Raw genomic sequence first — 12259 nt, forward strand, 5'->3', positions numbered from 1 at the left:
TTGGTAGTTAAAATGGCTCTAGACTCTGAGGCAGATTTACTGTGTAGCCAAAGAGGGGTCCTCATTTGCACTAGCCATTGCCAAGTCCCTGGAAGAGACCCTAGCCATATGTTCACACAGTGATATGCTTTTGTAAAATGTACAAAAGTAAGGTGATTTAACTGCAATCTTTAGTCCTGAGTGATTTCCTTCCTCCATGATTCCCCTTCTCTAATGATGTTGGAGTGGCTAGCAGACATTTTTGAAATTTAACTCAAGGGAATTTGAGTTAGGGATACATTTGGTTTGAGTTTACTGGGATATATTTTTGTAACCCACAGTCACTTCCATGTGTAGTTAAAATATTGCCAGCTGTCCCAGTGGCTTCCAAGAATACTCCTATCGCCCATTGTGCTGACCTACCCAGCACTTTAAAACAAAGAAAACTGCAGGGCCAGACCTCTTTTAGTTATTTGAATGCATCCAATGTTCTGACATCAAAAAAATATGTGAACAGTGGAAGAGAAGCAGGTTTGAAATTTAGGGAGCCTAAAGCTAATTTGTGGGAAATTCTTCCAATTATTAGATTTGTAATTTTTTTTTTTCTAGAGACAGGGTCTCTTTGTGTTGCCCAGGCTGGTCTAGAGCTCCTGGCCTCAAGCAACCCTCCTGCCTCAGCATCTCAAGTTGCTGGGATTATAGGTATGAGCCACTGTGCCCAGCATGGTTGTGTAAAATTTTAATTAAAGATTTAGTCTTTTTCAATACCTAGTCAAAAAATTGTTTAAATTTTCTCTCAGAATTTAATGAGGGCATCCACAACAAACTAAAGCATGTCATCAGTTTAAAGAAACCTGATAGGTCTTGAATTCTTTTAAGTTATATATTAAATGACCTATGGGAAATTTTCTCAAATTTGACAATCCTAAAAATTTATGTAACATTATCAACAAGGAATTGTGAACTTTAATCAGTCACATTCTATGCTATGTGAATTAGAAGAGAAAGTGGAGTCTAGATTAGTAATTCAAGATTCATTGAATAAATATTTATGGAACACCTACGTACTTGTGTCCAAGACACTGCCTACTGGGCTGTGGAAGATCAAAGTCTGCTCTTAAAGAGTTTATAAACTTTATTGGAAAGAATTAAAACCTGTACTATGGCAATGGAAATTTATTTATGCAATAAATATTGCCTGCCCACATGAGCCAGAGTATGCTAAGTGCTGGGTAGATGATTCCTGCTGTTACAGAACTTGGAGTCCTTTGAAGAACCTACAACTTACAAAATACACACACACACCACACTTTTTGACAAGTGAAAATAATAAGGAAAATATCAGTGTGCTATGGGCAAGAATAACAAAAGGACATGGTTTAGATTGAAAACACAAGAAAAGTGTCACCACAGAAGTAACATGTAGTCTACAGCCATACTACCCTGAATGTATCTGAGCTTGGAAGCTAAGCAGGGTTGGGCCTGGTTAGTACTTGGATGGGAGAAGTGACATTTAAACTGAGACCTGAGTTAGCCAGATGAAGTGTGTGAATAAGAGCATTTTAAAGAAAGGGAAGAGTACTGTATATGTGAGGACTGTGTAGCAAAAACAAACAAACAAACAAACAAAAAGTTGGTGCATTTGAGGAGCTAAAAGAAATTTAGTGTGGCAGCAGTGCAATAAGCAACAGGAGACTGGAAAGGTGTACAAGGGCTAGATCCTGCAGGACCTGTTAAGTACTGTAACAAATCCAATGGGAAGGCATTGAAGTGTTTTAAGCAGTGGAGTAATGTTATGTTACTTACAGAGGAAAAACACAATGTAAGAGGAGGGGTTTTCCTGTGGATGAAAGGGCATGGGGGTGGGGCTTGAGAGTAGAAGTGATAGGGACTTCCTCCTTGCCCATGAGTAAGGACATGAAAGTCACGAGATGAGGGATTCTAGAATGTAACTGAAACTGGAAATGATTTTGGTCATGAACATCCTGGCACTGTAGCATTGGGAAAAATGGCTACACTGAGGTAGCCAGACAACCTACATCATGTGGCCTCAATAGGGGTGCTCACTGTGTTAGGCAGAATAAAGGCCCCTCTAAGATGTTCACATCCTAATGCCTAGAACCTGTGAATGAATATGTTACTTCATATGGCAAAAGGACTTTGCATATATAATTTAAACTGGTGGAATAGGCTGGGAGCAGTGGCCCACACCTATAATCTCAGCACTTTGGGATGCCAAGGCAGAAGTATTGCTTGAGCCCAAGAGTTCGACACCAGCCTGACAACAAAATGAGACCTCAACACCCAGGCATGGTGGCAAGCACCTATAGTCCCGGTTACTCAAGATGCTGAAGGAGGAGGATGGCTCAAGCCCAGGAGTTTGAGGTTGCTGTGAACTATGATCATACCACTGCACTCTAGCCTGGGAAACAGAGCAAGAGCCTGTCACAAAAACAACAACAGAAACAAACAAGCAAAAAATAATAAAAAGAGTCAAATGAAAATGCTAGGGGAAAAATCCTATGATATTCAAAATATCAAAATATGAGTGATGGACTCATTGGTGTAGTCAACACAGCTGAGAAAAGGTCAAATCATCCAAACCAATATACAACAGAGAAAAAAAGGTGTAAAAAACAAATATCCAAGCATCCAAAAGCTGTGGAACAATATCAAATAATCCTACATATGCACATTTGAAGAAATGGAGCTTTAGAAGTATTTGAAAATATAATGACAGAATATTTCAAAAATAATGAAAGACATCAAACAGGTCCAAGAAACTCACTTTACTCATGCTGTCCTCACTCAATCATTCCTAATTCACATCAGTAATGTGACAGTCTTTCTTTCCATCATGATTTAGAAATGGACACTTATTCCAGGTCACAAACTATAAATTCATGAAATTCCTTTAACCTCAGGAATTGTTTGGTTAGGGGCTCAGAAAGGGGAATTATAACCTCAATTGGTCCAAATAGAGTGAAGATCAAAACTTTTGTTTCATGGCTGAGGGTAGACATGTGCTCTGGATAGGAACAATGAAGTCAGTAGCCCTAAGATATTCCGGAAACCATTTGTCTATCATGATGGAAGCCAACTTGAGGACAAGGACAATTCATGGAATAGGTCAGAACTCAGAGGAAGTGACCAAAATCCTAATCCAGTGGAGCCTGAACTAAAGTTAGACATTTTAGTTATATAAGTTAATAAGTTCCCTTTTCATTTAAGCATATTAAATTTCAGTTTTTTCAAATCACAGTTGCAAGAAAATAAACACATCTTAACTGTAGAACGCCAGCACTAAGTATTAAGTACTTCGTATTAAGATCATTTTAAAGAAAGTACAAACTCAGCTCTCAACTGTTCTGTTTTGAATTAAATTTATAATTCCTAAAGAAGATGTATCTATTTCCCAAAGGGAAAACAATGGTGTCAGGAGAATACTACCTTTTACTAAGCAACTGTTGTAATAAGAAAGCCTATTTTAATTATTCACTTGTTTATTCATTCAACAAATATTTGCTGAGCACCTGCAATGTGCCAGGCATTGTATCAGGTATTGAAATATATTGGTGAATAAGGTATAGTTATTTATTAATTTTGGCTTGCGAAAACTTATGAATAGCATGACATGTGTAACAGACTCCATTTGCTCCTATTCCATTTTCTGGTATCTTTTCTCAATAATGTATTTATTATACATTACCCTTTGAATATAAATAGTTTGAGTCCTGTATAGTAAATATTTTCAAGTTCTATAATTTGCAAGGGAATATTCAAAAGCTGTTCTATCAAGCATAGAAAATATTTGCAAGTTTAAGAATATTTTACTGAAAACAATAAGTTATATTTCAGAAGAATGCTTCTGTGTATAAGCAAACAGAATCTGACTTGGCTATCTGAAAGATTTGTAGAGCTTGGCTGGTCCATGCATTCTTTCACCCAAATGAATTTGTCAAGAGCTCAAAACCAGGCAAGAAGGCCAGAAATCTCAGCTTTATTTGGTGAAGCAAGACTCAGGGTTTAGAACCTGGAGTTCATTCAGTCACATAATTATAGTATCTGGTAGGAAGAACAATAACTTTTTATTTGGAAAGAGCACTGATGGAAACAGTGAACTCAGGTTTTAATCCACCATTAACAGTATATTAGGGTGTTCCTGAATGAATTGCTTTAACTTTAATGCTGAAATTTCTTTATTAACCAAATAGCCATAATAATATTTGTCCTACCAACCTCACAAAAACATTTTAAAAAATCAATTGATGGCCAAGCCAGTGTCTCACCCCTGTAATCTTAGCATTCTGGGAGGCCAAGGCAGGCAGCTCATTTGAGCTCAGAAGTTCGAGACTAGCCTGAGCAAGAGCGAGAACCCCATCTCTACTAAAAATGGAAAGAAATTAAATGGCCAACTAAAAATATATAGAAAAAATTAGCTGGGCATGGTGTCACATGCCTGTAGTCTCTTGGGAGGCTGAAGCAGGAGGATTGCTTGAGCCCAGGAGTTTGAGGTGCTGTGAGCTAGGCCAATGCCATGGCACTCTAGCCAGGGCAACAGAGTAAGACTCTGTCTCAAAAAAAAAAAAAAAAAAAAAATCAATTGATATAGTTATTTTGAAAGTTCTTGGAAAAGTATGAAGCATTATGGTAATATGAGTAATCATCATTCAATGTTATATAGCATAGAATTGTGTGGTGTTTTAAATACTTGGATTGTGCAGATACACTGCATAGCTATGCTCATCACTAGGTCTTATTTTCGGGGTAGGGCTTATATTGTGCAAATGCTTAGAAATCCTGGCTAGGGCTTATTTTATGAGTAGGTCTTATTTTCAGGGAAACACGGTATGTAGTAAAAAATTTAACCTAGCCCCAAAAGAGGCCTGGCCTTTGTGCTTGGTACCTGGGAGGTAATCTCATGCCCAATAGGAGTATCTTAGTTTGCTTGGAGGCCTTGGGTCACACTAGATAGTCTAAAAATGTGATTTAGGATGGGAGCTGACCACATTGGAAAGATCAACAATGTGATTTAGGGTGGAGGTTTTGAGTGATGGAGCCCCAATAAAAACTCTGGGCAAAGGCATGGGTGAGTTTCCCTGTGTGTACTGTCATACAGCAATGCTGGGAAAATAATGCATGGTGACTCTATGAAGAGAGAACAATGGAAGTTCCACATTTAGTGGTGAAGCTTCCCCAGACTCTGTCCTATGAGATTTTTCCCTTGGGTGATTTTAATCTGTATCATTTCCCTATAATAAGCAACAATCATGAGTTTAATAGCTTTCAGTGAGTTCTGTGACTCCTTCTATTGAAACTGAGGGTGGTTTTAGGAATCCCTCAAACTTGCAGTTAGTATCAGAAGTGAGAGTGCTCTCTTTGGGGAACTGTTTCCTCTAACTTTGTAGCTGGCCCAAACTCCTTACAACACATTTTGCCATATAATCTTTTTTTTTTTTTTTCTTTTCTTTTGAGACAGAGTCTCGCTTTGTTGCCCAGGCTAGAGTGAGTGCTGTGGCATTGGCCTAGCTCACAGCAACCTCAAACTCCTGGGCTCAAGCAATCCTACTGCCTCAGGCTCCCAAGTAGCTGGGACTACAGGCATGCACCACCATGCCCGGCTAAGTTTTTTTCTATATATATTAGTTGGCCAATTAATTTCTTTCTATTTATAGTAGAGATGGGGGTCTTGCTCTTGCACAGGCTGGTTTTGAACTCCTGACCTCGAGCAATCTGCCCACCTCGGCCTCCCAGAGTGCTAGGTTTACAGGTGTGAGCCACTGCGCCTGGCCTTGCCATATAATCTTGTAATGCCTTCCCATTGTAACTCCAGGTCTGATCATATGATATGCTTTGGCTGTGATGCAGAGACTTGCGTATTTTCACTTGTGCCTTTGTCCTGTGTAATACCATTAAAAAAAATATGCCCATGCTAGCCTGCTTGAAACATGTAGAGTAGAGCCAACTCACCCCAGCTGTCTCAGCCAAGACAATTTTCGATTATCCAACAGCATACTCACTCTTAGACATGTAAAGGAGTCTGACCAGGATTAGCAAAATCACTAGCCAACCGCCCCAGGTACGTGATTAATAAACACTTGTTGAATGCCTCTGTGATTTTGAGGATTTTTTATGAAGCATTATTGTGACAATAGATGACTGATAACAGCTACCTCCTAAACTTCTATTGTAATGTAGAAATAGAGTATGGATAATATAAATCAGGGAGATCTCCAAATTCTTTTAACTCAACATTGAAAATTTAATGATCATATATTTGGATAATCCTTGCATTATACAATATTAAAGACTTAGGGATGTCTTAAGCTGAAGCCCAGAAAAGTGAAACATTAATTAATCACCAGATTTGGTAACAGAAAAATTATATTTGCTTTGGACATACAATCACATACAGTGTATACTTTGTCTAATGCTCAGAACCCCTCTGGATATTGGGATAAAGATTAAATTATACAAGACACTATAGAAGCATAAGTTAGCTATGGTTGTAACCCATTATTGAAATACTTTTGCCAGAGCTTTGTTTTATTTATTTTTAAATATTTTTACTTTTTCTTTTTTATTTCTTCTTTTTTTTTTTTTTCTGATGTAGGCTGGTGTATTGCCAGAGCTTTTTTTTTTTTTTTTTTTTTTTGAGACAGAGTCTCGCTTTGTTGTCCAGGCTAGAGTGAGTGCCGTGGCGTCAGCCTAGCTCACAGCAACCTCAAACTCCTGGGCTCAAGTGATCCTTCTGCCTCAGCCTCCCGGGTAGCTGGGACTACAGGCATGCGCCACCATGCCCGGCTAATTTTTTTTATATATATATCAGTTGGCCAATTAATTTCTTTCTATTTATAGTAGAGACGGGGTCTCGCTCTTGCTCAGGCTGGTTTTGAACTCCTGACCTTGAGCAATCCGCCCGCCTCGGCCTCCCAAGAGCTAGGATTACAGGCGTGAGCCACAGCGCCCGGCCAGAGCTTTTAACTAATAACGAAACTGACAATTTTATTTTTTTCTTTTTCAATTTCTGCCAACTTTGTGATGGAATTCTAGTGATTCCAATAAAATAGCCGCCTCGCCTGGCTTGTACATTGTTTTTAAATAGAAGCATAAGGATCTGCCAGTGTTTATGGAATCACAGACTTTGAAAATGGACAGAGCTCTTTGCCAGCAGCTTATCATTTGAATCCCTTCTACTCCTATTTGCTAAGATATATTTCTTGTCCTACATGAAGTTAGACAATATGCAACTACAAGCCTGCTTACAGAATGAACTTCTAATTTCTCTCTAATTTTTCTCTCTAATTTCTTCTAAGTTTGCTAATCTATGCCCATCTTAATGTCCACTCTGGTAATTGGTCAAAGGCTCAATAAATGGGGTGTTGACTCACATGCTTGGATGCTCATGGACACACGCCCCATCATATGTAATATGCATAACTAGCTTTTTGATGTTAGAGACTGTTAAGTTATTCACCATTGTATTCCTAATTCTAGCATGATGATTGGCACATAATAGGTTTACAATAAATATCTGTTTAATAAATTAATAAACACATGTATTTCAATATAGTATTACCTCACTTCTACCACCACAAGGCTAGGCTGGGATTAAATGACTTGAGACTCATTTTGTGCCCTTAAAAGTGTGTACAGTGTTAATTTATTACATGATTGAATAAATCCCATTGCTTTGAAGTTAAGCATGTCTGAGGAAAGACAATTTTTACCTCATGACTTATAAAAACAATGAGGATTATTGTTGTTTATACCATATTTGCTGTATTTACTAATCATGCACATGCACTATAATTTCTTTTTTTGAGACAGAGTCTCACTCTGTTGCCCAGGCTAGAGTGCTGTAGCATCAGCCTAGCTCACTGCAACCTCAAACTCCTGAGCTCAAGCGATCCTCCTGCCTCAGCCTCTCAAGTAGCTGGGACTACAAGTACATGCCACCATGCCCAGCTAATTTTTTCTATTTTTAGTAGAGATGGGGGTCTTGTTCTCACTCAGGCTGGTCTTGAACTCCTGACCTCAAGCAATCCTCCTGCCTCTGCCTCCCAAAGTGCTAGGATTATAGGCATGAGCCACTGTGCCTAGCCTAATCATGCACTATAATTTTTTAATACAATTAATGAATTAATTGAGCATTTTGTATAGCTTTATTGAGATATAATTGAAATAATGTACTATTTGCTCATTTAAAGTGTGCAATTTGATGATCTTTGGTAGGTTCACAGAATTGAACAACCATCAACACAGCCAATTCTATAACATTTTCATCACTCTGATAAAACCCCCCCAAACAAAACCCTGTTCCCATTAGCAATCACTCCTTATTCGTTATCTTCGAACACTACCTTCAGCCCCCATATGTAGGCAATCACTAATTTACTTTCTGTCTCTACAGATTTGCCTATTCTGAACATTTCATATAAATATAATATGTGATATTTTGTGACTGAATTATTCAATTAGCATAATGTTTTCAAGCTTCATCCATATTGTAGTATATATCACTTCTCTTCATTAACAAAAAAAATGCCACTGTATGGATAGACACACCAAATTTTGCTTCCCTATTTATCAGTTGATAGCTATTTGGTTCTTTGTACTTTTTGGCTATTTTGAATAACACTGTTATAAAAATTGATGTATAAATTTTTGTGTGGACATATGTTTTCAATTTTCTTGGATATATACACCCAGGAATGGAATTCCTGGGTCATTTGGTAATTCCATATTTAACTTTTTGAGGAACTGCTGAACCGTTTCCCAAGGTGGCTGCACCCTTTACAATCCCACCAGCTGTGTATGAGGATTCCAATTTCTCCACATCCTCACCACTCATTGTCATTATCTGCCTTTTTGATCATAGCCATCCTAGTGGGTATAAAATGTTATATCTTATTGTGATTTTGATTTGCATTTCCCTGGTGGCAAATGATGTTGAGCATCTTTTAATGTGTTTATTGAGGCCAGGCGCAGTGGCTCACATCTGTAATCCTAGCACTCTGGGAGGCCGAGGTGGGAGGATCGCTCAACGTCAGGAGTTCAAAACCAGCCTGAGCAAGAGCGAGACCTGTCTCTACTATAAATAGAAAGAAATTAGCCAAACAACTAAAAATAGAAAACAAATTAGCTGGGCATGGTGGCGCATGGCTGTAGTCCCAGCTACTCAGGAGGCTGAGGCAGAAGGATCGCTTGAACCCAGGAGTTTGAGGTTGCTGTGAGCTAGGCTGACGCCATGGCACTCTAGCCCAGGCAACAGAAGTGAGACTCTCTCTGAAAAAAAAAAAAAAAAGTGCTTATTGATTATTTTTTTGTATCTTCCTTGGAGAAATGTTTATTCAGATCCTTTGGTCATTTTTACTTTCTTTTGGTTTTGGTTTTTAAGATGGAGTCTTAATACCACCCAGGCTGGTCTTGAATTCCTAGGCTGGAGTGATCCTCTTGCCTCAGCCTCCCGAGTAGCTAAGACTACAAGCACAGGTCACTGAGACGGTATAGGGACAGGACTTGGGCCTCACTTCTGACCAAGGGAGTCAACATGGGGCAACACAACCTTGTGGTTTTTCAGGGCCACTGGAAAAAGATACAGACATAGGCTGATGAAGCACTTGACTGCAAAAGAACTAGACCTACTGTATCCAACTGCCTCAAGCCAGAAAAGACCCCTACACTGACCTTACCCTGCTTTTTTCCTCATTATAATCTCATTTTAATGCTAAAAATCACATACAGGGGTGGAGATTTAACATGTTAATGAGACATATGATGCATGAAGAAGCATGTAATAGAACTATACAGGTGCAAGAAATTCTTCACCTCTGCATGCTTACACTTCACCTTTTCCTGCCTAAGCTTCTTTAACATTCTCCCTGAACTCCCTCAGGGAGGCAGCCTGAGGACCTTTTCCTTTGTGCTGTCTCCCTTATGTTCCAATCTGAGCCCCAATAAAGACTTGCCTGTGACTCCCATTTGACCTTTTGTTAATTTCTCTTATAGAGAGCCCAAGTGCCTGCGCTGGTACCACAACCACATCCAGATAATTAAAAAAAGTTTTTTAGAGATGGAAGTCTCACTGTGTTGTCCAGATTAGTCTTAAACTCCTGGCCTCAGGGCCTGAAGGGATCCTCCTACCTCAATCCTCTGAGTATCTGGGATTACTGGCATAAGCCACCTGCACCCAGCTCTTGCTCATTTTAAAACTGGGTTATCTTTTTGTAACTGGGTTGCCAGTGTTCTTTACATATTCTGGATACAAGTACCTTAATTAGATACATGTCTTGCAATAATAATTGTTTCCCATTCTGTGGGGTGTCTTTTCATGTTATTGATAGTATTGTTTATAGCACAAAAGATTTTAATTTTGACAAAGTCCTATTTTTTCTTTTTCTTTCTTTTTTTTGTTGCCCAGGCTAGAGTGAGTGCCATGGCATCAACCTAGCTCACAGCAACCTCAAACTCCTGGGCTCAAGCAATCCTCCTGCCTCAGCCTCCCGAGTAGCTGGGACTACAGGCATGCGCCACCATGCCTGGCTAATTTTTTCTATATATATTAGTTGGCCAATTAATTTCTTTCTATTTATAGTAGAGACGGGGTCTCGCTCAGGCTGGTTTCGAACTCCTGACCTCGAGCAATCCACCTGCCTCGGCCTCCCAGAGTGCTAGGATTACAGGCATGAGCCACCGTGCCCGGCCAAATTATTTAACTTTTCTAAGCCTCTTTTTTCTCATCTATAAGGTGCAATTAACAATATCTTATATTTCAAAGGATGTGAGGATTAATGATAACTATGTAAAGCATTTAGCAGAGTGTCTAGAACACAGTAAATGCTCAGTCTTAGCTATTTTTAATATGATAGCACTTAACACTTAATTACCCAAAAATATAGTTATTTTGACTTTTTAAATTATTAGAGTCCAAATTTTTCTCTAAGCATGCTTCCGTATCTCTTTGGAATTCATTGACTTTACATTTTGTTTCCCTCAAATTTTCTGTGTCTTCCTTAAGGATAATGAAACTACCTGGTAAAAAAAAAACCACAAAAAAACCCTTTAGTTCATGTGCTAATGGAAGACATCCAAAGGAAATGGCTGGTCAACTCACCAGGTTTACTCTTTCTTCCCCTGTAATCTAGGTACATATTAACAATGCCATTCAGGATTTAATAACCCTTATCCCCTACAATCTAATCTCCACACATGGAGTGATTCTTTTAAAATGTAAGTCTAATCATCTCAAATTCTTTGATAACATCCCATCCCTCTCAGGGTAAAAGCCAAAAGCATTGCAATGATTTATAAGAATTGTAAGACTTGCAAGGCCCTATGTGATAAGACACCTGGCTACTCTTTGATCACATCTATAATCACCATGCTCTGTTCTAGTCTTTCCTCAAACCTGATACATTCCCACCCCAGGTACTTTGCATATGCTCATTTTGTTTTGCCTACAAATCCTTTCCCATAGATATCAACTTGGCTTCCTTGTCATCTTTTTCGGGGTATTTGTTTAAATATCACCTTAACAACGAGGCTGACCATACTGTATAAAAATAGCAAAATAATCCCTCCTCTTTTTTTTTTTTTTTTTTTTGGTAGAGTTGGGGTCTGGCCATGTTGCCCAGGCTGGACTGAAACTCCTGGTCTCAAGAGATCCTCCCACCTCCGCCTCCCAAAGCGCTGAGATTGCAGCATGATCCACCACACCCAGCCCCACCTTTTAAAAATTTAAACAGGTTTATTCTGAGCCAAATGTGTGACCATGGCTCAGAGCACATGGCCTCAAAAAATCCTGAGAAGATGTGCCCCTCTCCTCTTATCTTGCCCTATTTTTCCTCCTGAGCACTTATAACACTTGATGCATTATATATTTACTTGTTTGTTTGCTTCCCCCTCTAGAATGTCAGTTATATGATAGAAAATTTCATGTGTTGTTCCCTGCTGTATCTTATGCCTATAGGAGTCCCAGACACATTGGGTGCTCATCAAATATATGTTGAACAAATGGTCTTCAAAACTATCTTCTCACATAGGCAAGTAACTTTAGTAGTAAGAAGAGAAGAGGGCAGCGCCAGAGAAGTTTTGCTAGATTTCTTTCAGTCAGATGGAATGCTGCTCTCCCTGATCAATCGAAGAATGAATACTACTGTAAGTTCAAACATATATAGACACAGTTCTGTCCTTTTAAATGGGCAGAATTTCATGAAATTTTAGAGCTAGTTCTAAAGTGGGCACATAGAGATAGAACTAGAGATACAGAAATGTTGAA

Source organism: Microcebus murinus, chromosome 14 (genome assembly GCF_040939455.1).
Source record: "Microcebus murinus isolate Inina chromosome 14, M.murinus_Inina_mat1.0, whole genome shotgun sequence".
NCBI classification, from domain to species: Eukaryota; Metazoa; Chordata; class Mammalia; order Primates; family Cheirogaleidae; genus Microcebus; species Microcebus murinus.